At 38.6% G+C, this 27,697-nt stretch overlaps 1 long non-coding RNA gene and 1 other non-coding gene across 2 annotated transcripts; both read right to left on the bottom strand.

Moving 5' to 3' along the window:
• Positions 1-447: 447 nt before the first annotated feature.
• On the bottom strand, positions 448-554 carry LOC115297297. Its single transcript, XR_003911391.1, has one exon. It is a non-coding gene; the product is annotated as a U6 spliceosomal RNA (small nuclear RNA).
• Positions 555-4,180: 3,626 nt separating this feature from the next.
• Positions 4,181-4,836, bottom strand: LOC115295420. The gene is made up of 2 exons (XR_003910387.1): positions 4,619-4,836; positions 4,181-4,377 (listed from the first exon to the last, which is right to left on the bottom strand). It is a non-coding gene; the product is annotated as an uncharacterized LOC115295420 (long non-coding RNA).
• Positions 4,837-27,697: the final 22,861 nt, after the last annotated feature.

Raw genomic sequence — 27,697 nt, 5'->3', positions numbered from 1 at the left:
GTTCCAATAAAATGATGAAATTAACAAACTCAGTAAACTGACTAATATACAAAGTACAAAGAATAGGGTCCAAGCAGGACTCTCCTTAAATATATAAAATAATGCTATAAATGTGCCTAGTAACCCATGCCTGTTGTCCATCCTCAGGTTCCTTTTTCCATTTAGCAAATGTTTATTTCCATGTGTCAAGTAACAGACAAGGGCCTGTCGACTTTATCACTCACCTGCCTCTTGTACACCTTCATCTCCATCTGACTCATTAAGTTGGAATTCAAGATACTGAGTTAGCCAACAAGGCACAGGGTTTGGGTGAGTGGGCTGTGCTTGCAAACTGCAAATCGACAGAGGCAGTTTTTTTCTCTTCTTTCATTCCCACATGTTTGGCACACATTTAATTTAATTTAATTTAATTTAATTTATTTATTTATTTATTTATTTATTTATTTTTTTAATCTAAGACGCTTCACGAATTTGTGGGTCATCCTTGTGCGGGAGCCATGTTATTAGTCTTCTCTCTGTTCCAATTTTAACATCTGTGCTGCTAAAGTAAGCACTATTTTGTTTCCTTAAAATTTTTTTAAATGTTTATTTACTTTTGAGACAGAGAGAAACAGAATGTGAGTGGGGAAGTGGCAGAGAGCATGGGAGACACAGAATCCAAATCAGGCTCCAGGGACTGAGCTGTCAGCACAGAGCCCGATGTGGGGCTCCAACTCACAACTGTGAGACCATGACCTGAGCTTAACCTACTGAGCGTAGGACACTTAACCGACTGAGCCTCCCCCCAACCCGCCCCCGCCACGGGCGCTCCAGCACTGCTTTATTTTTTTAAGTAAGCTCTGTGTGCAATGTTGGGCTTCAACTCATGGTGCAATCAAGTCATGTGCTCTACTGGCTAGGTCAGCTAGGCACTCCTCACACATGTTTTGAACTCAGACATTTCTCTGACAAACGTTTTTATAGATTTAAATGTGTGCTTCAAGGTGGCTCAGTCGGTTAAAGCATCTGACTTTGGCTCTGGTCATGATTTCTGGTTTGTGAGTTCGAGCCCCACGTTGGGTCAGAGCCTGGAGCCTGCTTCAGATTCTGTCTCCCTCTCTCTCCACCCCTCTCCTGCTGTTGCTCCATCCCTCTCTGTCTTTCAAAAATAAACATTAAAAATGCTTTTTAAAAAGGTGTGCTTCAACTTAAAAAATGAGATTGTTTGACTGCAAAATAGGTTTTACCCAAAAAGGGATCTTTTGTTTCTTGTGGCCCCTCTTTTCTTTCAGTGACCTGAATCCTGGAGAGAAATGGGTACCTGTGAGGGGCCGGAGCACAGTCAGGTTTGGAGCCAGATGGACAGGTCCTTCCACTTTTGCTTCTCTCTGCCTGTGTGAGCTTGGGCGTTGATTCTTCTCTTTTAGCTTTATAGGACTTTTATGAAGATAAAGTGATATCACACACACACACACTACCACATCCTAAGTGCTCAATAAGTATTAGCTCTTACTTTTCATACTCTATTTTGTGTTTCTCTTTAAATGTTTATTTTTGAGAGAGAAACACACAGAGAGACACAGAGAGAGAGAGGGGAGGCAGAGAGAGAGGGGGAGACAGCCAATCCCAAGCAGACTGCACTGTCAGCACAATGTGGGGCTTGAACCCTTGACCACACAGTGAGATCATGACCTGAGCCAAAATCAAGAGTTGGCCACTTAACCAACTAAGCCACCCAGGTACCACATCTGTTTTGTGTTTGTTGAACCCTCTAGGTTAAGGTTCTTTCTCTTCCATTTCTGTTAGGTAAAACATATTATTTCTCTGATTATTTAGATATGTATCTTAACCTAACCTAAAGTTTCTAGAGAAATTAATCATTATAGTGAGACGTGAACTCAGTGATCAGTTTCAATCCTGAGATTTGAACAAACCCACTTACTGTGAAAATCTCTATAGTAAAAAACAATTATAAAGCCCATGGTATTAATTTATGTATTTTAAGCAACAATGATTAAAACACCCATTCAAGATGACTAAAATATTTGAGCAGCTCTTAAGATTTGTGTTATAACAGAATTGCATCTGGATCGTTGTTACACTTTTGAGGGAACTGCCAAGCTTTGATTTACAGATATAAGAGCACCTTTTGCCATATAGCATTTAAAGAAGTTAAAAGCAAAGAAATGGATATATTTGAAAAATCTGTGTCCTGTGCCTTTTTAAATGCCAGATTTCACTGTGACAAAATTATATTTTCCATGTCTTCCATGTATTTGGTGATCATAGAAATAGAGGTTTATATACTCCTTTGTTATAACTTTTCTGTGTTGGATATTAAAAAATTATGATTACAAACTCACTCATCAATATTAGCCTCCAAAAATATTATTTTTATTTAAAATACAGTACATAATTTGCACTGAGGTTTGAAAAACTGGCTGTTTTGCTTTCCGGTGTTACTTGTTTATTAAAAGCAAATGTGGTCATTTGGAAAATTTCTGATTCCCAGGGAAATCTTTACATCAGGTAGGTTGAGTTCTTGAAATATGTCATTATATTTAATCCCTCTAGTAATGTCTAGATGCATAGTATTGCCTCTTTTTACAGATATAAAACTATTACAGTGATTATTTGGTTAAGTTCATTCAAGAAGCAGGGAGAGGTTGATGGAACCCATCTTTTTCTGACTGCTCTTTCTCCACTGCTTCACACTGCTGCCTAGTGACTCATTTCTGATAAAAATATTTGTCTGTGCAGAAACTTCTGAATGGTTTCCTTTGTTGGATGAAATGGTGTTTTCTCTGAGATGGACTCTTGGGGACCCTCCTTTTCATAACTGCTCAAACTATTTTCGGGACGGAGTTTGGTTTCTTTGCAATAGGTGTTCATACCTATGTTGATTGCATAGATTTGTATATTACTTATTATGTTCATACTTTCATGAGTCTCAAAATTGAGAGACTCCTGTTCTCGAGGTACCTTTGATTCCAAGCCGTGGCCTCAGAGGAAGCAAGCTTCATTCCCCTTGGAACAGCGACTGCCAAACGCCAGGAACACAGGACTGATTCTTGACACATCTCTCGCTCTTACCTTCCATGTGGGATAATCCATCATCAAGGCCTATCGATTTTACCTCCTAAAACCCGACAGGATCCAAAACTTCTCCCATCTGCCAGTCAACATTCGTGTTCAAGCTGCCGCCAGCCCTCACCCTGATCCAAGCCGCCGCCAGCCCTCACCCTGACAACCGTAACTGGATTTGTTCCACGTGGTTCTCTCACACCATTTGTTGCCTACGGGTATCTATTTTCAGGATGCAGCCAGAGTGATCTCTGAAAACATAGATCTTATTAGTTCACTTCTTTGTTAAAAATCCTTGCCTTTTCAGTGTTTAAAAATTCTTTTTCATTTTATTTTAGAAAGAGAGCTGGGGGAAGGGGGTAAAGGGAGAAAGAGAGAACTCCATGCTCAGCCCAGGCAGGACTCTATTCCAGGATCCTGGGATCATGACCTGAGCCAAACTCAAGAGTTGGAGGCTCAAGTGACTGAGCCACTCAGGATCCCCTTATTGCTTTTATTTTTATTTATTAAATTTTTTAAAATTTTATTTATTTTTTGAGGGAGTGCAAGTGGGGAGTGGCAGACTGAGGGAGAGACTGAGGATCTGAAGCAGGCTCTGCACTTACAGCAGCGAGTCTGGATGCAGGGCTCTAACTCAAAACCACGAGAATTATAATCTGAGCCAAAATTGGGACACTCAACCACTGAACTACCGAGGTGCCCCCTCATTGCTTTGAAAATAAAGACCAGGGGCACCTGGGTGGCTCAGTCAGTTAAGCGTCCGACTTCAGCTCAGGTCATGATCTCAAGGTTTGTGGGATTGAGCCTCAAGTTGGCCTCTGAGCTGACAGCTCAGAGCCTGGAGCCTGCTTCACATTCTGTGTCTCCCTCTCTCTCTCTGACCCTCCCCAACTCATGCTCTGTTTCTCAATAATAAAATTTTAAAAAACACTAAAAAGTAAAGAAAACAAAGACCAATACTGGTTTTTGGTAGGAGGGAGATTTGAGAGCGGCGCATACACTGATGTGGTGTTTCAAATATGCACAGAGCAGTAGCGTCTTTCATGCCTTTTCTCATGGTTTGATATTATGAAAACTTATTGTGACCTACTATGGAGACAAAAATTGTTTTTCTAGAGAATTTTCTGAACCATGATATTAGTACTGGTGTGTTGTAAGTTCACTTGCAGGGCTAATGTGGTAGACAGGAGGGTGCTATAGTACAAGACTTAACAGCATGAGTGTTGGAGTCAGGCTGCCAATGTTCAAAACATTCTTCTCTGCTCCTCGTTCCTGGAAAACTTACTTGATTCCTCTGGGCTTCAATTTCTCCATCTGGAAAGTAGAAGAAACAGTCTGTTGTGAGGATTAAGAGGGTTAATACATGTAAAATCTGTTTTGTAGAGCTCGGCACATAAAAAGAATTCAGTAACTCATTGCTGTTTGCATTAGGTTCTTTGGCAGATAGGCAACATGAAATCGAGAAGAATTGCACAAAGTTTTTTTTTTTTTCCCTAAACTGCCATGAGATCAATAAATGAGAGCTAAGCCATATAAATGTAGGTATTTTTCTTACATGTTAAAGTAGGTCTTAAGTGAGAAAAGGAAAATGACCGCAGATGACTAGAAAATCAAAATAATTTCAAGAGATTACTTTGCTCAACTATAGAAGAAACACTGATGACTTTGTAGAAAATAAAACAGTAAAACTCAAACCAGAAGAAACAAAAATCTAAAAGTTCTTAGAAGAACTTGAAAACTTGTCAAGACTTTCCCACACACTCCCTACCACGACATGACTAGCTTGTTTTATCACAGAATTCTATAGTCTCTATGGAACACACAGCTCCATTATTACCTGAACAGTTTGAGAGGATCCAGAGAAAAGAGAGTTTCAAAATGACTTTCATGAATCAAGTTTAATATTGATACCAAATTTTACAAACGACAGTGTACTTGAACTTGTACCAACCATTCACCATATCCAAAAAGTTAAGTCCATTTCTGTGTAGACCTTTGCTAACATTCTCACCAATAACAAATAAAAAGAACTAAGCAGGATATGAACAAACAAATATATATAAATGTACTCATACAACTTTTCTATGTATGAATACAATGATGTTTAATATTAGGAAATCCATTATATATTCATTCATATTTTATAATATATTTGTTGTTAGTAGATCACAGAAAAAACACATAGGCATGTCTATACATGCTGATGGTATTTGAAAAAATTTAACATCCACTCATTTAAAAAACATTATGATATAATTAAATAGAAATCTCTATAATGTGACAAAAACATATGATGAAACATTAGACACATTCTCATTGAAGTCAAGGGCAAAAACATTCCTATTATTTCTATTATTACTTACTATGGTTCTAGAAATCTTAACCAAGACAATTAAACAACAGGGAGAAATGAGTTAGTAAAACTGCATAGCCCCATTTATAATTGTTTTCAGATGATAAAATTATATACCTGGATATTTGAAGAGAACCAGTTGAAAAGCTATAGAAAAAAAGAACTAATAAAGATGGAAGTTTGTAAATTGATGTGCTAAAATAACAATTTTCTGGGGCACCTGGGTGGCTCAGTCGGTTAAGTCTCTGGCTTCGGCTCAGGTCAGATCTCACGTTCGTGGGCTCGAGCCCCGCGTCAGGCTCTGTGCTGACAGCTAGCTCAGAGCCTGGAGCCTGCTTCCGGTTCTGTGTCTTCTTCTCTCTCTGCCTCTCCCCCTCTCATGCTCTGTCTGTTTCTGTATCAAAAATAAATAAAACATTTAAAAAAAATAAATAAAATAACAATTTTCTTAACACAAGTAACAACCCATTAGAAAATAAGAGGGATGAAATGTTCTTTTTACAATAACAACAACAAAGGATTAAATACTTAGGAAAAAATTTAAAAAGCTATGCTTAATTCCCAGTGATAGGAATTATTTGTTGAGCACTTACTATTGCCAGATGCTGTTTTAAGTGCTCTGAATGGAATTTCTCATTTAATTCTTATTTCAACTCTGAGGCAAGTGCTATTACTGTATGTGGTTGACACGTGAGAAAATAAAAGCACAGAGTGTTTATGTTACTTAAGATCCGAAAACTTGAGAGCCTAGATTTCTAACCAGTAGAATATAATTCCTCCTGAGCAGTATGAAACTGTCTGAGAAACATTTTTAAAAAGTGGAAAAAAAATCCACTGTAAAAGCATACATTGTTCCTGGTGGGAAGACTTGGTGTTTTGAAGACATCAACTTTCTCTATTAACAATTTAATGTAACAATACAAATACACAGGAGATTTTTCAAAATCAGTTAAGTAAGATCTTATATTGCCAAAAAAGATTAGTAATAAAAGAGGAACAATGTCCTACATTAAAATATGTTATAAATTTATGTTAATTTAAATACTTGTGCATTGACATCTAAGTAAGCATTATTGGAATGATATAAAGCACCCAGAAATCCAATATAACTGAAAGGTTAATTTCTGAAAAGAGTGGTATTTCAGATCAGTAGAAAAATCTATTTCTTAATACAAATCAGTTGTATCCTTATTTCACTGTTTGAATCCAAATACATTGTAAAATGGTCTAAAGACTTAAAAGTGAAAAAATTAAAACTACTAGAAGAAAAGTGAAGAACTTTTAAAATACTTTAGTGTGCATGCATGTGTGTGGGGTGGGTGGGCAGGAAGAGGTCTTTCCCAGCAAACATAAAACCTGAAAGCTATAAAAGAAAAGATGGATAAATGTATTATATGCATATATTAAATATCAGCAAAATGAAAAGACAGATTTTAAATAGAAAAAAATATTTGGAAACATATGATGGACCGAGGGATCGCGTCCTTAATCTATTAAGAACTTTGCAAGCCAACAACTTAAATATCAACACCAATAGAAGACACCACAGGCTTACTTCTTTCCATCATATAAAACTTTTGAACAAAAAGTCATATGCCATTATCCTGTGATAAACCACCTTAGTATTTATATCTTCCTAAGTCTCTTCTAAGAATACATTTTTGAGAAAAATGGAATTAGATTTTATAATAATCCTTTTTGACATCTTGCACATTCTAAATATCTTTGTACATCATTAAATGTTCTTCTGTGACATAATTGAATGGCAACCTCATGTCTCATGTCCTATATGTTTGTTTCCAGTTTTTTGTTATTGTGAATATTCCTTAAATAAAACCTTTGTGTACATCCCTGATTTATTCTAGTGAATACATTCTCAGACATAGAATTGCTAGGTGAAAAAGATATGCATTTCAAAGTTTTTTAAGGACACTCTTAGATTGTTCTAATTTATGCATTCTCAAGCAATATTTGGAAGCAGCTTTCTCCTTGGATTCTTGTCAAAATTGGGTATTACTCTGTTAAGAATTATTAACTAATTAAACTATTGAAAAAGGTATTTTATTATTGTTTTAATATTATATAAATGATTACTATTGAGATTGGATTTTATTATATATGACTACTGAAATTTTTTGTGTGTGAGTTTAGGCTTTCATTTTAAAAAAATGAAGTCTGAGTTTCTCTGGCTAAAATAACTATCTGGTTAGAAAAAAATGATCTGATTATTTTAATTTCTATAGCTACTAGAGTAGAGTAGGTATTCTGCGATGAGTTTAGGAATAGTGTCACAAATAGTATCTTAATTGATGAACTCTTAAGTAGGTGCAATTAGTCAGGGAATCTACAGATGCAGATTCACCAAGCACTCAAACAAGAAGAAAAACCTAATGAGTCATCACAGAATTCACCTGGTTCTCCAGTGTTCTTGCTGGTGGTAAAGTTTTAACATTTGCTTCCTATACTTTTCCCTTATGATTTCTTTACCTAATAAACCTGATAATTTAGAACTCTCCCTTCACAGGAATTGGTTTCATTTCCAACGGTCTAGAGAAGACCCAAACAGCTCCGTGTTACATTGTCAGTTAAACCAAGGTGGGAGAGGGGGAGGGTAGAGAAGTGATAAATGAGCAGTCATTTCAATGTTTTCTTTCCAGCAGAAATCAGAGCCAGATTACACTTTATCTCGCTCTGACTTTTCGCAAGATAGATAGCTATGCAAAATTTTCGAGTTCAAATAGTCTCCATCAAAAGGGCTAAAACCCTCATCTTCTGGATCCACTGCATTTTCTTTCATCTTTTTAACTGAAGGGATCTGATTCCTTTCACCGAGTCAGAAAGAATGTATTCAAATTGTTCTCCCAGTCCTAGGTCTTCAACCAACATAAAGGCATCCAATGAAGGAAGTTAACATCACCGCTTGATGCAGAATTTTTAAAGAGATTGTCCAAGAAGTGTTGTTGCAGATCCTGAAAGCAGATTGATTAGGTTTACTTGTCATCAATAGTCCCCACTTTTGTTCAGAATTGCCTATTTTAGGTGTCCAGCCTTCCATCTTTGCATTACCTGATAATATAGCATTGGCTTTAAAGTTGAGGCCACGAAATCACGTTAAAAGCATATGCTGTTGAAAAATCATTCCTTTTGATTGAATTTCACGTTCGAAATGTATCTCTTTGTTGATCGATATTTAGTACAGACGTCTTTTTTTTTTAAGACTTTAATGCAGAACTTTACGTATTAACGACAGAAATAAATTCTAAGAAATATATTAAGTTCAGAAAAGTAGGAAGACTGAATTGGACCGTGGCTTTTTCTTTTATCATCAGATATAGCTGTAAAAGCAAGAGTTTTGGGTAGAATTGGTGACGCCAGGATCTAAGTTATCTTCAATTAAGAACTACAACGACATGGTTCTTTGACATAGTAAGTGGAATTAAATTTCAGGTTCAAATCATTTATCAGTACTCCAAAAAAAAAAAAAAAAAAAAGCCTAAAAACACCCTAAAGACTCCTAGACGACCTCACTGATATATGACCCGGATGCTGCCAGACCAAACAATTTTTACCATGATGGACCCTCCAGTGTGGGCTCAGGACTGGGTCACCTGCAGGGTAACCTCACTAGCTCTCAGATTTGGTGACCTTCCCTGATCCTGGGGGGAAGGTGCAGCTGGGGAGTGAGCGGAAACCTCCCCTCCACTGGCCTGGAGGCGACCGCGGGAACCCGGGAGCGGGCACCTTGGCTGCCAGGGCCCGGCAGCGCGTCTGCAGGTGGAGACGCGCCTCTCCCTTTGGGTCGGGAGCAGGTGGGAGGATCCTGCTTTCCGCCCCAGCACGGCCCGGGGTCAGGGGGGCTGTCCTCTGTTGCACTGCCCGGTCAATTTGTCAAGGTCCCGCATCGGATAAAGTGCTGTCTCCCTAGACCTTTATAGTGACGAATCCAAATAAATCGCAGTCGCCTTTACTGAGCGCATCAGCGGGCAGCCGGGCTGTAATGGCTGAGCCTCCCCAGACCTCCGGGGAAGGCTGTGCCTGGCCTCGGGGCGCACAGCCTCGCCCGGGCCGGCCCTGCATCCGCGGCCTGCCGCTCCGACCACTGCGAGCGGTCCAAGCCCGGCCCGAGAACGCCGGAGTTGTCGTCTGGGGTCCCTGGGGCAAAAAGCGAGGGAAAGGCCTCTCATCTTTTTGTGGGGTTGTCTGGAGTTTTTACCTCCTTGTCTTGGTGTGAACATCTCCCCTCTGGGACACTGTTTATTTCCTACCTCCCCCATCCACTCGCCTTGGTGCTCTAAGCCGCAGAAATTCGAAATACCTTCTGTGTCCCTCTTGAAGACTTTGGGCCAATCCATCGGATCTTCACCGATTTCCTCTGGGACCTTCAAAGCTTTGATCCCCAAACTTAGAGCTCCATCTTCCCCACTTCCATCCTTCCCCTCTGGGATCCCTCTGGATGCCTGCTCAAAATACCTGCTGGCGCCAGAGGAAATTCACTTGTAACAGATACCCAGCGGGTGTAAAACCAACACTCTGTTTCCAGGGTCATTTTCCTCCCCGGCTTCTGCCCCATCAACTTGTCGCTTAGTGAGCGAGCGCTAACACCGGGAATTATTGTGAATTCTGAGCGCTGAGCTGGACGATTTGGAACCGCTTTAATAGACTCGATGATTGCTATTTTACACGTTGCTTCCTCGCCTCCTACCCTTCTCTGCTCCGAGCACAGGCCTCCGTGAGACAATTAACGGCCAAGATGGGTCCACAGGTAGCTTTTTTCAGGGACCTCGCAGGTCTTCAAGCAAACCTCAACATATCTAAAGTAAAACCCGATTATTCTCTTTGCTTCCAAAACAGCTCTTGCAGTAAAAAACAAAAAAACAAACAACAAAACCTGAGGAAAGTAGCAAAGTTTTGTTTCGGTGAGCTAAATAAACTAGAAAGGCTTAGCAGGTAACGGATTTGCAATGGACTTATTTGCAGCTATCATTTACATTTCATAAGTCAGATGAAGTAAGTAAGATTCTCATAACGAATCCATATGGTGTGAGTGTACATGGCCAGGATGTTGAGAGAAATAATAAATATAAAGGAAAATAAACTTCTTTTCCTAAGCATTTGCAAGAAGACTTAGTGGGTTTTATTTGCACTAATAAACATTATTATACTATTTCTTTTCACAACAGCAAAACCAATGAATCCAATAATAAAATATTTTGACTGTTAAATAATTTCCTTATGCAATTTTTTCTATCTCATCCTTTTCGAATTTGACTCTTTACAAATTATTTGGCATGCATATGATTAGTGTGCAACAGTCTTAAGCATTATAAAATGCTGAAAAGAAAGTATGCACTGTATATAAATTTATTTCTTTTTTTAATGTTTTATTTATTTTTGAGAGAGAGAGAGAGAGCAGGGGAGGATCAGAGAGAGAGGGAGACACAGAATTTGAAGCAGGCTCCAGGCCCTGAGCTGTCAGCACAGAGACTGATGCGGAGCTCGAACCCATGAATCCTGAGATCATGACCTAAGTTGAAGTCGGCTGCTTAACCGACTGAGCCACTCAGAGGCCCCTGTATTGAAATTTCTAAACATCGAAGTTTATTAGAAAGAGAGTGGATATATTCAGGTTCTTTTATTTGAAAATTCACCTGAAAATTGTCTTTCCAAAGAGAAGGCATAGATCCTTCTGGACCTTTCTGCTTGGTCCTGCCTCTGTGCTGCTGATCAGAGCTCCAAATGCTCACAGAACTCAGCTTGGCTGATCCAGGAGAGGGAAATCTATGCAAAGGCCCACACTCCAACTTTCCCATCGCCTAGAACATGGTGAGATGAACTCAGCTAGCTGATAGGAAGTGTGAATTTTCAGTCAGGATCCATGATACTTTATGGTTTTCTTCTACGGTATCTCTCACTCTTACGGTCATGGACTTGTGCAACTCTGTTGGGCAGAGAGTTCCCGTATGTTGTAAATCACTTTTGTAGATCTTGCCTGCTTTGTCAGTCAGAGACAGAGTTTAAATGGTGGTTAAACATCAGGTACAGATAGATGCTAGGAGTTAGTAAGATCTTCCTATGGGAAAAAATTACCATCTTTCACACTGGAGGTCTTCATGGAGCTCAGGGTGACATATAATTTAATTACTTGATCTATTTCTTGTTTATAAGGTTTTCCGGTTTGTTTCTCTGCCAAAAAGAAATGGCAGAAAATATCTGCATGTGAAAATTGCAACTTAAAGACAGCATCTATAGGTCCTAGGAAAGCTAGGATGATATTAAGGAGAATACCAAGAAGAACATATGAAATAGTCTACAAATTAGAGCTAAATGTCTATATTATAATTGCTGTTTCTTGAACTTTATAGAGAGAAGGAAGGAGGGACTGGGGCAGGAGGGAGTTTCTCAGGATTCCCAAATTAAATTTTCGCATTGTCCATTACGGGATTTATTTCACAATTAAAGTATGCAAGCTCAATTAACCAACTGGATTTTCTATTCTCACGCCAGAGTATTTTGCTGGGTGACAGAGCCTGACAGTGTTGTTTTTGTTATTATCAACCTGAAAATAAGTCATTTTTTGACAACACCCAAGGTTAATGATTAGCTTCAGGTTAATGCTGATAGCATGGGAAAAAAAAGCTTTATTTGGGCAAATAAAATTATTGTAGTATTAGAACAGAAAAATGGCAACAACAAAGGAATGCAGAATAAAAGATTAAGATAAAAGCAATAATACCAATTGAGATGATTGTATCACTTTTAATTTTCCAGCTTTGATGGGAATTCTTTTTTCTTTTCTAATGTTTATTTATTTTTGAGAGAAAGAGAGAGACAGAGTATGAGCCAGGGGAGGGGGAGAGAGAGAGAGGGAGACACAGAATCCAAAGCAGGCTCCAGGCTCTGAGCTGTCAGCACAGAGCCCGACGCAGGGCTTGAACCCACGAACCGTGAGATCGTGACCTGAGCCGATGTCAGTCACTCAACTGACTGAGCCACTCAGGCACTTCTAATGGAACTTCTTAAAATGACATTGTGCTTATAACTTTATAAGATTCTTCTCAAAGAAGAGATAAAATAGTTTGAAATACAGGAATTAGATTATGAAAAAAAGTAGCACTCACAAAGCAATTTTCTAGTGAATTTAATTTGTGTGGAAAAGTAAGTAAATAATTGTGCTTCCAAATAAATCTAAGTCCAGATAAGTATTCAAGCCTTGCTTCTGCTTTCTGAAAAGCAGCTTTATTGACATATAATTCACATACCATACCTTTCAGTCATTTAGGGGCACCTGGGTGGCTCAGTTAGTTGAGGGACAGACTCTTAATTTCGGCTCAGGTCATGGTCCCAGTGTCATGCGGTTGAGCCCCAAGTGGGCTGAGGTTAGAGCCTGCTTGGGATTTGCTCTCACCTCCCTCTCTCTTTCTCCATCTCTCTGCCCCCTTCCCCCACTCAAATAAATAAAAAATAAAAAATAAGTAACTAATTTAAAATATACATTTTAAGGTGCTGTAGTATAGTCACAAGAATGTGCCCAGATTACTACAATCGAACCTAAAATACTTTTATCCCCTCCCCCCATTACAGAGACACACCTCCAGGTCCCTTCCCCCCATCTCTCCTTTCCACATCAGCTCTAGACAACCACGAACATACTTTGTCTTTATCCATCTGCCTGTTCTGGACATTTCACATAAATAGAATCATGCACTATGTGATCTTTTGTGACTGGTTTCTTTTACTTAGATGATGTCTTTGAAATCCGTGTTGTGGCGTGTATCAGTAGTTCATTCCTTTTCATAGTTGAATAATATGCTATTTTTTGGATGCATAGAATTTATTTATCCATTTATAGTTGACACACATTTGGGTTGTTTCTCTTTTTAAAAGTTTTATTATTTTTTTAATGTTTACTTATTTTTGAGAGAAAGAGAGAGAGAGAGAGAGAGAGAGAGTGAAAGAGAGGGAGAGAAAGAGCGAGAGCACAAGCAGGGGAAGGGTAGGGAGAGAAGGGGAGACACAGAATCCGAGACAGGCTCCAGACTCTGAGCTGTCAGCACAGAGCCAAATGCAGAGCTTGAACTCACAGACTGTGAGATTATGACCTGAGCTGAAATCAGACACCTAACCAACTGAGCCACCCAGGCGCCCCCCCTTTTTTGGATTATTACAAATAATACTGTTATGGACACTTGGGTACAAGTATTTTATGCTCTGCTCTGCTTTGCTTGTATAGATAGGGCCAAGCCCTGCTTAACATGTATGTCCTTGTGATACTTTGAAAAGTTGCTCTTCACTTTGAAGTAAATAAAATTCTAACCCAAGGTTTTCTGCCCATTTGCCACTCTGTGAACTATTTTCCCTAATATGTGCCTACAAATTCATCTCTAAGAAGCACTAGAGGAGTAAAGATTTATTTAATTTGTCTATTCATTTGAGCCAATTAGAAGAAAGGGGCCTGGAAAACAACATAGTGTTCTGTTTGCAGATAGGCAAATTAATATAGTTAGCCACTTTAATCTATTTTCAAGTGCAGTATTAGGAACCAGCTATATTTGCTTTAGGACTTTGCATCTGGTGCAATTTGGATGCTATTTTTTTCTGCTTTTGTTGATTCTGCTAGTCCTGGCGTCTTGGCTGCTTGCTTGCTGTTGTAATTCCTTCATTCCCCAGAATATTCACGTTACACGTTACAAAGCATTCACTTGCGTGTGGTAAGCAGAACTTCTTTAGCCTTGCTCCCTTTGGCTCGCTCACTAGGCATTTGATCTCCATAACCGCAGGTTCCAGGCTTATTTGCATTTTTTTAAGGCATAGGTAGAAACACTGTGGTGTCGCCAGCAGGTGTGCTGAGCCTGGCTCCAACTGTATTTTACAACATTTATTGCTTCCAAAGTCGAACGCCCAAGAGACAGATGGTATGATATTAGACAGAGTGGACACCTCTGCAACCACGGGTCATACATTCACTCAATACATATGAATTGATTGCCTGTCAGCACAGTGCTGATATTTTGATGTTGGTGAGTTTCTTCTATTCGTGTTTTTCTTTGTTCTTTTAATGTAGCTAAGGATTTACATTCTTTCCAGGGAAATAGATAAAATATTGCTCAAGACCGAGCCTTTTTGAATTGTGGCACCATTTGTAAGAAAGTGAACTTGTAGAATGTATTTAAATATAATTCCCAAATATAAATATTAAAGTCTCCTAACTTTAAGATATTATTTATGATTAGATTTATGATATAGATTCACCCAGCACCTCCTAAAACACCTGAGACTTTGGAACTCACAAGTTGCACGGAACATAATCTGTAGAACACAGTAAACAGTATGTACACAGGACAATTTATCCTTGAAATGCAGTCGATTTCATTGAGAAACCAAGTAACAAACTTAATTCCAACTGATTTAGGTTTACATTGTGCAGAGTGAATCACAGACCTGGTGGCTGTTACCAAATAGTTACTAATAGTGAATAATTGTAGAAAATTCTGAAAAACAAAGCCCACTATGGCAACACCAGCAACACCTTTGTAAAAATCTCAATATATATGTTTCAAAGGAAATAAAGTAGAGCTCATTCAATTTGCAAGAGAAATTTTAAAGAAATAGATTCCAGTTATTCAGGCTCAACTGTTGCAGTAGGGTTAACATCATAATCGCCCCCAAAATGCCATTGACTCTTTTATAGCCTCAGCAGCCCTGATCCAGGATTACATTTTATTTAAAAGAAAACACAGACTTTCCTGACCTATGTGAAGTTTAGAGTTAATGCAATGAGATTCAACAGGACTTGAGGGCTTTCCATTTCCCTTTTCTCTTCTGTGTCATGTTGATGAAATGCATCTATGTTTTAAATCCAGACATTAGCTTTCTCCTTTACCTTGAAGACCCTTTAAAAAAATTCTGTATAGGCAAGAATGGCTTTGGAATTGGGTGAGGTTAGTGATGTGAGAATGTGGTTTTAGACATGGCAGCATGAACTCCTGAGGTGTGGAGTTCAGATGAAGACATTCACTCAGTTGACATCTTGGCCAAAGCTTTTGATTCCCTTTTCCTGCTCTGGCATTTCAGAAGAGATCCTGCCAAGCAAACATTCCCCTAACATTTGGAAGTTGCATGTCATCTGTGCTCTGACCAGAACAAGAAATCTTTGGGTGCTAGATACTGTAGGAAGGTGCTTCAGGGCAATGGAGAATTGTTTGAACTATTTGATGTGTTCTAGGCATAGGGTTCTTCATTGTAGAATGATTCTCTGAAAGTTTCCTTAAATGGTGAGTAAATGAGAGAGTAAGTGATACGATAAATACACTGTAAAACTGAGACCACTGTTAGGTCTGTATAAGAGGTAAGGAAAAATTTAGCTTGGTGTCTGGCAATCTAGTGATGTGATCTGCATTTCACTCCAAGGGATACTTACCACCTCCTCTGGTCTCCTTGCATTATAAGAATGCTAGTTACTGTTATAATCTGGACAGTTAAACTTCTTGGGCTACTTTGCTATACAGGTTGTCAAGTCTCATGGTCTGGAGAATAGGGAATGAATAAAAAATAGACATGTATTTCTCATTGGGAATTTCAAAGTGTTTTTATAAGTCATTTGAAGATTCTCTGTTGATGGATGGGGGCTGGATCTTGAAGAAAATACAGAGAATATGCAAAGCAACAGGGGTAAATACTGATCTTCCCACTGTAGGAACATGGACTCTGAGTAGTTAAGAACTGCATTATCCCATATGTAACTCTGAGTTCAAGTATCATAGGTAAAGTGTCACGGCCTAACAAACACCTTGACTGTCCAGTGAGTGTCAAAGATTTCATGACTCTGCTTGGTGTGTGTGTGTGTGTGTGTGTGTGTGCGTGTGTGTGTTAGAGGAAGAGAGACAGACAGAGACATGAAGGGAGGAAGGGAGTATAGAAGACTTGAAACTTGCTAATCTCTCTCTAGTCACTAACAATACTTGTCATGCAAGTGCTCAAAAGGATTCTTGTTTAGGATTGCAAGTATGAAATAGAAAAGAGAAAATTATTAAAAGGTAAATTTTGTAATGGAAAGCAGAATAAATTCAGGTTTCACTGTAAGTACAGCATTCTTTTAGCAGAAATTATTATAAAATAACAACTAAATGCCAATTAAAAGCTTTTTTCTCTGAAGGGCAGGAGATCTCATACTTTTTGTTTTTATTAATCTCCAGAGCTGGGCCAGAAATTGATGGTGTTTAAGCAGTCACAGGTCCTTGGGATTTTAGAAACCGTGATTCAAATTTTCTTCTTCTTTCTATTAGGTCCATTTCACTCATTTTGAAAAAAAAATTGAATGCAGAAAGTACAAAGCAAAGAATAATTACATCCATGATATAATTCTGAATAAATTTCATAATAAGGTTATCTTTGTTAACATTGATAGTTCAGTGTTTGGTTGAGCATTTATTTCATCCTGTATATTATACATACAATGAGGAGATTCACCTCTCATTGAGCAGAACAGTTATGCAAATGAATGTCTCTTAAATCTTCTGTTACTTTGCATGGAGAGGGTTAGTATTATAACAAATAGAACAAACATTTGCTTCTTTCATTCTCCAGTTTCAAAGATGAGGGGAATATATCCAGTCAGTAGTAAGAGCAACATGCTGTTTTATTTTAGAGGAAATGAACTTTAAGGAACTGTCTGGGTTCCTTTAATTGTAAAATTTTTGAAACATGTACGAAAACAAGAAACAATAAATTATGTTTCTTTCTTATTAGTGCAAACAACAGTGAAAAACAACTGAGGAATTATTTATTTGGTCTAACTGAATCTTTCTTGTGAAATAAAAAATGCTGCCCTTGAAAGTTTTGATTTCTTTTTTTCCCAAATAATCCAGATCTTCCAGGGTAAACCCCATCTGCATTATCACCTAAGGCTAAGGGGAAGAGACATGCACCATGATTTCTAGTTTAAAATAAAGATTCACTATTGTGTCTACTTTTATAAATTATTCAAGTCAGAATTTTAAAAATCTAACTACCACTGAGTATTAACTGAGCATTTCAGCTTAGCATGATTCTTGAAGCTAATATTTGCAAAAGCTTCTAATAATTCTCAAGATGGCCTTTATTTGTTTTTTCTTGTCACCGACACATAGGATATACTTCAAGAAAACAGATCAGCCTCTTTCCCGATAAGAAATGTCACCAAGAAGGCCGTCTGCAAAACTAGATTGTGAGGCATTATTTTCTGAACATGCATCAGAAGATGTTTGCATGCACTGCGTTGGGCCGCTGAGATGTGTTATTGCCTTAAGGAAGTTCGAAGATGTTTATATAAAAAACAGTGACCATAGGCACTTTTTTTTCTTTTTATCTTTTGAAGAGAAAAGAACTAGTAAAAATTGAAATTCCAGAAATGTCTATTTCTTAGAATGGAATCCGTTTAAATTTTTCCAGCACATGCAAAACGCTCACAAAAATCTTAAGCATTAAACGTAACATACCATGCTTTAGAAAACACACGAGAGAAACGACCTGGATTTAGGGGTTTAGCCCAACTCTTTGAAGTCTCTAAATCTCCTTGAGACCTAAAAGATTGTTTATAACTAACAGTTGCTTTGTAAAAACAATGTTGACGAGATGTTTTAAAATTTTCTTGTTAGATTTTATAAGAATATGTGGGTTGGAAAGGGAGCATCTGTATTACAAGATGATTTCATAAATGTGATTTATTGAATCTCAGAAATGGGGGACAGGATGGTTTGCAGGAGGATTTATGAGTGGCTTGTATACAGGAAGCAAATGAAAACATGGATGGCTGTATCACCTTCAGATGTGCCTAATAAATTCTGAATAGAAGTATAAGCACATGACATAGCATCTTTAATTTTTTTTTTCCTGAGGGTCTTTTGTATTTTAGCAATGGAACCCAATATTGGTGCATGTGACTGAGATTGTAGAAAATACTCTGTCCACTGATAGATCTTTTCCCACAAAATTTTGGTTTGAAAGCAACATTTAAATTTTATTTAAAATAAATCTAAGAGAACTGGTTTGGAAATAAAGTCTATATTAGTATTTGGGTCTGCTGACAGAGAGAGAAGTTTTTTCTAAGAAAAGCATTTCGCCATCTTGCTGTGCTGTAAGTGTATTTTTCACATGTGCTTTGTAACTCATCCATTACATGGATGCCCATGGATACATACTCATGGGTATGTGTTTTTGTAACATAGTGAGTTTTTGGCAGAGAAAAGGCCACAGAATGGGGAGAGTAACTCAATAAAACTATAACCTTCCAAAATGTTGATTTATTATTTCTCATCTATCAATTAGTCTGTTGATCATTTATTTCACTAATTAGCATCTTCTAGAAAAACATGAACAGAAATGTGTACCACTGCTGGGTCCTAAGTTAATAAAAAATAGTACAATTAATTTTCTATTAATTTAAATTAGGAAGAGATTTAATAGAGAGTTCAACATACTTGGCATTTGACTTACTACATTATTAACATGTACTGCATTATTTTAATATATATATTAATATATATAATGTATCAAGACATTTATTATAGATTTATTATAGGAATTATATATTTTTTTTCTTATTTCAGTCACATGTGCACTGTAGAATTTTCAGCATTGGTGGCAGTGAGCTCTCTGCCTTTCTTCTGATCTCTCCAGATTTGTTTTTCAGACTAATAACTTGATATTTTCCAGCATTATGTTCTTTAAAATTTTTTTTTCTGTTTTTTATTTATTTTTGAGAGACAGAGAGAGACAGCACGATCAGGGGAGGGTCAGAGAGAGAGGGAGACACAGAAGTCGAAGGAGGCTCCAGGCTCTGAGCTAGCTGTCAGCACAGAGCCCAATACAGGGCTTGAACCCACAAACTGTGAGATCATAACCTGAGCTGAAGCCGGACGCTTAACCGACTGAGCCACCCAGATGCCCCTTCAGCATTATGTTCTATATCATATCTCTTCTGATATAATGAATGTGATTTTATCTATTTCCATGTTAGATTTCTAAGGCTTTATTATTGCAGGGCAATGATCCTAGATTTCTTAACATTTTGAAAGAAAAATCTATCGTAAAATCAGAGTGACTTGAGGAGAGCTGTAATTTTTGGGAGAAAATTGCTTTGCATTTTGTTTTGTTTTATTTGGTCCTCAACCCTATGCTCTTGACAAATTGGGCATATTTGTGCTCATGTTGGATAAAGTGAATTGAAATGAATCTTACCATAAGAATTGCATTTGTACTTTTTAAAAGAATCAGTGGTCTTAAATATATGAAGTAAAAAAGCAGGTTACAAAACAGTGCATTTATTATGATGTCATTTTTCTAAAGAAGATGAACAAGTAGAAAGAGATTCAAAAGATCTATTTCCAGGGACGTGCTATATGAATGCTTTAAGGAGTTTCCCCTTTGATTATGTGTATTTACTATTTTCTCTACCGTGAATCTTAATTGACTTTATAATTAAAGTGCAAAGTTGTTTTTATATTAAATTTAAAACATTCAGTGTTGTAGAATTCAATACAGAAAGCTACCACACTGGAATCTTAGTGCAGAGGTTCTGTCAGAAGCCACACCCTTGTCTGAGAACTGCTAATCAATGTGGGAGGGTAATTATTGCACAGAATCTGATGAATGCTCACCTTGAAAAGGACCCAGTGGCCACTGCTGAAAAGCCTTCCCATCCATCCTACAGACGAGGTCAATTTTCAAACTTCCCATGGGAGCATGCGGCACTGCTTTCAAAAGGTCATTTTCCAGGGTCACAAACACGTGAACCTTTGTTGCCATGTGGGGCCTGCAGGTCTGCCTAATAGTTAATAAATTCAGAATTTGGCAATCAGGCGTATTCACATAAAAATTCAGATCTAGGTTGTCTTGAAAATAACTCTGAAACGCCACAGTGTTCTTTTCATAAAGTGACAGGTGAACTGGAAAAGGGACTGGCCGTTTTATGCAGGCCACACTCCGCTTTTCTCCACTAACCTCGCTTGAATCACTTGGCCCAGCAGACCTTTGAGTGTGCAACTTCTGTATACTAGTTAGAAATAGTGAAACCACAAGGGAGTGTGATTCCTCCTTTATAATGGTGAGCATAACCAAACAACATTTCTCAGAATGCCTCAGTTTTCTTCCATGTACTTTTATGTCATTTGGGAATCACCACTGAAGATTGGAAAAGCTAGGGCACCTGGTGCCTCAGTCAGTTAAATGTGTGACTTCGGCTCAGGCCATGATCTCACAGTTCTGAGAGTTCAAGTCTTATATTGGCTCTCAGCTATGAGCATGGAGCCTGCTTCAATCCTCTGTCTTCTCTCTCACTGCCCCTCCCCTGCTGTCATGCGTGCTCTCTCTCAGTCTCAAAAATAAATAAACATTAAAAAAAAAAAAGAAGAGCATGGAACATGCAAATGGGCCTAAACTGCAGCTTGAAGTACTTAGAGTCAGACAAAGCTAGGAAACGCAGCTTGAGAATGTGGGTTTGTTAGTTCTATGACACACAGATGGTCGGGAATGCAGAGCATCACAAGTACTGACACTGTCCACTGGATTTTCCTGAGACCAGTTTTAGACAGCAGGAGAGGGTGACACTGCCTTCGAAGTGTCTTTTTCCCTGGCTCATAAATATCCCACTTTCATTCATTTATACAGTTACTAATAAATTAACTACACCTCTGCTGGAACCCCAAAACAAAGCACATCATGTGAGGAATGCATTGTTAAATCTTGACCTTTGGGTTCCAAGAGGATGTTTTGGTTGTGATGTCATTTCCAGACTGTTCTTTTCTTTTTTTTAATGCTTATTTTTGAGAGAGAGAGAGAGAGACAGAGACAGAGACAGAGACAGAGACAGAGAGACAGAGCATGAGCAGGAGAGGGGCAAAGAGAGAGGGAGACACAGAATTGGAAGCAGGCTGCAGGTTCTGAGCTGTCAGCACAGAGCCCGACGCAGGGCTCAACCTCACCAACCTCGAGATCATGACCTGAGCCGAAGTTGGACACTTAACCCACTGAGCCCCTCAGGAACCCCCAGACCATCCTCTTCTAAAAGCAAATGATTAAGATGTGTTAGAGGTATCTACTCATGTGCATCTTACTAAATCTTTCCAAGATGGATGTGGATTCCAATATGAATGTTAGCATCATAATTAAGGGTGATTGTCAGAATGTCATACTCAGAGACAGAGGAGAGCCGTATATATTTAAATGGACTATCAAATAAGGTACATGTTTTTTCCATGACTATAATGTTGACACTTATACCGTGAAGGCACTGAAAATTTGGATTTGTTTTGAGGTTTCCTTACCCGTTGTCACACAGGTCAAAACTTTTATATGTGCAAGCATTAGATTCGAAGTGTTTTTGCTCATTTAGTATTTTCCCAGAATAACTCTCATATGTTGGCCCCAAAAGACCAAATACCTTGCTTACTGCAGATGCATCTTTGTAGCCACATCGTATGACCCGAACTAGATGATTACCAGTTTTATTTGCAGGAAAGCATTAATCTAAACAGAAGCATTTAGAACATGTGTGTAGACTCATTTCTCCTAATACGCATCTATTTCATTATTTTAACTTCTCAGCACCTTACCAAGCTGTCTCTAGCACGATGTCTTGTTAATATAAATAGGAGTATTCTCTTCAGTCCTGCCTGGCTGTTTACATATGCTGTTGACCAATTATATTTGGGGTTTTTCAATGGTCATGGCTATCAGGTAGAGAGGCAGTACTTAAAGCACACCGCTCTAGATATATTTTTTCCTGGTTTGATTCCTAATTTAATAATTGGGAAACAGCTGATTCCTAAACAGTTTTTGGCTCAAAAACGTACTGTGGTTTTTAATACAATGTTTAGCTGTGGCTTTTGGCCAACGTTTATGCCGTGCATAAAGCATTGTGAATATTTTCAAATAAAAAATGTGCAGACTTGCGTTTATTTTTTGGCCTCATAGACAGCATAAAAGTTGTTTCCATGCTTATTCTAAGCCAGTTCTGTAGAGAGATGTAATGCTACTTAAATTATAAACAAATCAAGAGTCCCAAACAGGGCTGTGTTATGTTATCACATCTGGTCATTCTTTGTATTAAAAGGATTATTCTCAATGTTTTGCAATGTTCACTGCTTGGACATCCAAAATGTCAATAACAGACTAAGACTCTAACGGGTCACCAGAAAGAAGAGAATACAGAGAGTGAAAAATAATATTGAAATGCACTTTAATCTCTAAAATTGGTTTTTAAAGTTAAGGGTTCATGGATTCTTCCAAGAATTGAAGGAAAGCAGTAGAGAGATGCACATATCTTTACAAAATTTGAATGTTCAGTGAGGTTCATTATGCCCCCAGTGTCGTAGATGACCGGTCAGAAACCACAGTGACAAATATATATGTTTGTATTTTATATATGATATGGAGTATATATGTATGCACTTATATGCTATTGAACATACACATATTTATTTTTTTTTACTCCTTCCTTTAAATTCTCCTCAGTTAGTTAAAAGCATGGAGATCCTGGTTGTGTCTATCTACAGGGAACTTTAATTCTATAGGATGCAGGTAAATGTGCTAACATTTAGGAATCAAATTTTAAGGAAATTTAACTGTGGTTGGATAGACCATCTTATCTCATCCCTGTAACAGCTTTTGATTTCAAATGTTCATGAAATGCTGATGTTCTGAGTAGGTTTGTAAAAAGAAAAAGGACATTAGATTCCTTATGTCTTCGGCAACATCCAGTCCAAAATGTTTCCTTGCAATTCCTACTTTGGACATGGAAGATATTTAGGAGCCTTTCACATAATTCCAAATTGTTTAGAATGCGTTATTTAAAGTGTGTTCATAGTTTCTAGGCATCTGTTGTTTGTTGTTGATTTCTATTTCATTTCCACTTTGATTACAAAACATACTTTGTATGATTTCAATCCTTTGTACTTGATCCTAATGTGATTTTTGTATGGCCCATTTTGGTGAATGTTTCAATTGAATGCACTTGAGAAGACCCCAGTTTGCCATTGTTACTTATAGTGTTATATGACAATTAGGTCAAGTTGGTTGATACATCCTTATTGATTTTTGTCTACTCTGTCACTTACTGAGACTGGAGTATCAAAATCCCAACTATCATTATTGGACTGGGTTGAATAGTGTCCCCTCTCCAAATCCGTGTCTATTCAGAATCTGTGAGTGTGATCTTATAATCAAGATAAAATAAGGTCATACCAGGTAAGCGTGGGCCCTAATCCAATGACTGGTGTCCTTTAAAATGAGGGAAATTTGGATACAGACACAAAGGGTGGCAATGCAAAAATGGAAAGAGAATTTGAAGTCATGAAGCCACATAACAGGGTGCCTATGGTTGCCACAAATTACCAGAAGCTTGAGGTGACAAGGAAGAATCCTTCTGGGGTGCCTTCAGAGAAAGTACAGCCCTGCCAATGCCTTGATTTCAGACTATTAGCCTTCAGAACTGTAGGCAATACATTTCTGAGGTTTTAAGCAAAAAAAAAAAAAAAAAAAAAAAAAAAAGATGTTATACTGTTATAATTGTTTTGACAGATTTTTCTGGAATGTTTAAATTTTTTAAAAGCCAAAATGTTCCATCATGTTCCTATTACTCTAAAACATAGTCAGATGCTTTAGTTAGCAGAGTCATACTAATATTTGTATGCATGAATGGGTTATACATAAAGCTTTTCAATCAGATATTTATCTGCTGCACTTTCAATGACAGGGTCAAAGCCAAACAAAAGTAAGAACACAAAGATGAAAATTCTCACCCAAATCTCAACCTAGATCTTATTTATCCATCATCGATTGACTCTGCGCCAAGTACAGGGCTGTGTGCTATACCTTTTGAGGATTCAAAAACAGAATAGAAGCAACCCCCTTCTCAAGGTTACCCCCAGCACAGCACAGGAGAAAGACCTGTAACCAGAGACATGACAATATAGGCGATCAGTACTCTACTCGTGCAAACATATGTGATGTTTTGGAAATTCTTACCAATAAGTGTTTCCTTCTTCACTAGTCAAATTTCCTCTCCTGGCCTCTCACCCATCTTCATGGTTTAGAGACTAACCAAAGCTACTCTGAAGGAGGAGGTAAAGGTCAGATTGCAGCAAGAGGGGAAAAGCTGGTCCCTTTTATTTTTGGAAGGTACCTGGAGGAGTGGATAAACCTGGCAAGAGCAGGGGACACCTGGATCCAGCTGAGGACCTGGGGTAGAAACTCCAGGTCCCGAGACAGCTAGCTGATCACAAGATGGCTGTGTAGGTTGTGGGCCAGAGGGAGGGGTGTCAGGTGATCTGCTGGATGGGGGCAGAGCATGGAGCGGGGGCACCCCACTGAGGCAGGACTCCATGAGGATGGATGAATCATGCTGGGTGGGGGGACCATCGGCAACACAAAGGCGCCTGACAGACACAGATGTGAGACAGCTCCCCACCAAAAGCAAACCCCAGAGCTAGGAACTTTCAGGAGCCCCCTGTGGAGATGGCGCCCTCTAGAGGATAAGAGAAGAGGGGTAGAACCAGCAAAGATAGGCCTTGGCAGGAAAAGACGAAACAAAACCCAGAACAATTGGATATTTATGGGGAAAAAAAAAAAGACTATTCAAACTGGACAGCAAGGAGAAGCTGTGAATTTTCAAGTTAGAGCTGCTACCCTATCCTTCCCTCCCACACCTCACAGGTGGGAGTGTATCAGGAAAAACGAATCCTTACCTTCGATGTGAAGAGACCACATTTTCTAATGGAGTGTTCTTCAATCAACTGGGCGGAAAAGGACAATTGAAGTGCTTGACTTATATGTTTTTATTTTTTCCCCACATGTCCCTGCAGGCAAAGGCTTCAACAAAATAGAATATATCCAGGAGTAAAATGCCCCTGAAATTAATATTTCTAACTGTGCCCTTTCTAAGGATGTATTTAGAAAGAGCACACCAGGGCGCCTGAGTGGCTCAGTCGGTTAAGCGGTTAAGCGTCTCACTTCTGCTCAGGTCATGATCTCACGGTGGTTCTAGGGTTCGAGCCCTGCATTGGGCTCTGTGCTGACAGCTAGCTCAGAGCCTGGAGCCTGTCTTCAGATCCTGTGACTCCTTCTCTCTCTGACCCTCCCCTGCTCATGGCGCTCGCTCTCTCTCTTACAAATAAATAAAGACATTAAAAATAAAAAAGAGCACATCTAATTTCTTGATGTTTTGCATTCTATGATTCCAATCGGGCATCTCTGTCTCGCAAAGGTCTAAATGCCACTATTCCATGTCTCTCTGCCGTTATTTACCTTTTTTGATAGTTTGGTGGCTCCTATTACAACAAAGCAGAAAAATATAACTAAATTTGGTATAATTGATCACTACTAGAGGAAAAGTCAGGAAGGGTGCATGCTAGAACACCAGCTTTTGTTAGATGGATTTGGGGATGGATTCCTCCCCAGATAAAGGTGGGTTTCTCAGGGCACCAGCTAAGCAGAGCCCCAAAAGAAATCAGCTAAGGAAGAAGGAAATAAGTAATAGAGGATCGCATATCTAACAAACATTGCATCATATTGCAACTTTCGTATTGCTTGGACAATAAAACCATATTTAGAGTTCAACTTTATTTTTGTTTAAAAAATAACATTCTTTGATTTTTGAGAGACAAAGACAGATAGAGCAGGAGCAGAGGAGGGGCACAGAGGAAAAGGGAGACACAGAATCTGAAGCAGGCTCCAGGCTCTGAGCTGTCATCACAGAGCCTGTTATGGACCTCGAACCCATGAACTACGAGATCATGTCCTGAGTTGGAATCAGATGCTTAAGCGACTGAGCCACCCAGGCACCCTAAGAAATTATACATTTTTAAAGATGTATATGTGTGAGGTAGGACAAGAGTCTATGATCTGTCATCTATCTGTCGATCGATCAATCTATCATCTTTATCTCTCTATCTCTAGCTATATATATCTATTCCTTTTCGCCAGAGTAAATATGCTTTCTAGTCCCTAGTAAGGTGCTTTGCACAGGGTGGTGTTCAGCTAATGTTCTAGCAACCCTCTGATAATTTGAAAATTATCCATGAACTTTAGCTACTCTCTTTTTAAGGGTGATATGATGAAAATTTAAAATGTACGAAGTTATTTTAGAATAACCAATGAGTTAATCATCGATAATGCTCTGCTCTGCTCATGATACTGAATGACATACCAAACACCACATGTGTCATGTCCCCTGATCTTCAGGGGCCTGAGAATACTAGGAAGTACTGCTCCTTTCCGTGTGGTAGGCTCTCTGTTAAGCACCTTGACAACATGTACTATTTAAGGTATTTTTCCTAACAACCTAAAAATAGGAACTACTATCAATCCTACCTTAATCTGAGAAAATTGAGGCTTAGAAGATTTAAGTGATTCGCTTAAAGTCACACTACTGGTCAGTGGTGGCACTGAGATTCAAGCCAGCAGGCTGGTCTTAACCACATAGTATTTCCCCCATTTTACAGAGGAATCCGTTGAGGTTTTTTAGAGGTAGGTCAAATCATGTTATTCCTCTAATCAGCAGCCTCTAGTAGCTTGCCATTTCAATCAAAGAAAAATCCATTGTCTCTATCTCACATTAAAAGTCCTCCGTGTTCCAGTTCTCCGTTACTTTGATATCACCTCCTACTACTTATTACTCTCCACCAGCCAGAGCTGACTCTGCTGAATCCAGGCAAGTCCCTCCCAACTCAGGGCCTTTGCACTCACTGTTTCCTCTGTTGGGACTACTTCTTCATGGTTCACTCTCTCCCCTCCTCTTAGTTAAGCATCACAGCAGGTGATTCCTGATTATTCCATTCCAAGTTGCCACTTTGCCCTCAATCTCAGCCCTCCCAATCCTCCTTCCCTCACGCTTTATATCTCTTCTTAGATATCTATGTATATTGTTAGGCTCATCGACTTATTAACAGTCATCTCCCCTCTCTAAACTATAAGCTCCACTGAGGGCAGGTAGTTTTACTTCTGTTATTTTTTAACTGCAGCACCAGCCTTTGGAATAGTACCTAGCACAGTCTCGGGGGCTCAGCAAGGATTTGAACAAATGACAAGAGTTTAAGAAACTCACCCAAGGTCACACATTTAGTAATAGACAAAGTAAAGCGTCATTACAGATGCCGGCTTGAGCTTATCCACACATCGGACGCATAAAGTTATATTCCTGGGCTCTTCTGCTAAGACCCTTGGTCTTTAATGATGAGAGGTCCGGTGAACATGAATAAACAAAGCAAACAGGAAGAAGGCCGCATTTGTTACTGCCTCTTAAAGTGGGAT

Source organism: Suricata suricatta, chromosome 7 (genome assembly GCF_006229205.1).
Source record: "Suricata suricatta isolate VVHF042 chromosome 7, meerkat_22Aug2017_6uvM2_HiC, whole genome shotgun sequence".
Lineage (NCBI taxonomy): Eukaryota > Metazoa > Chordata > Mammalia > Carnivora > Herpestidae > Suricata > Suricata suricatta.
This window is presented reverse-complemented; position numbering and strand designations above follow the sequence as displayed.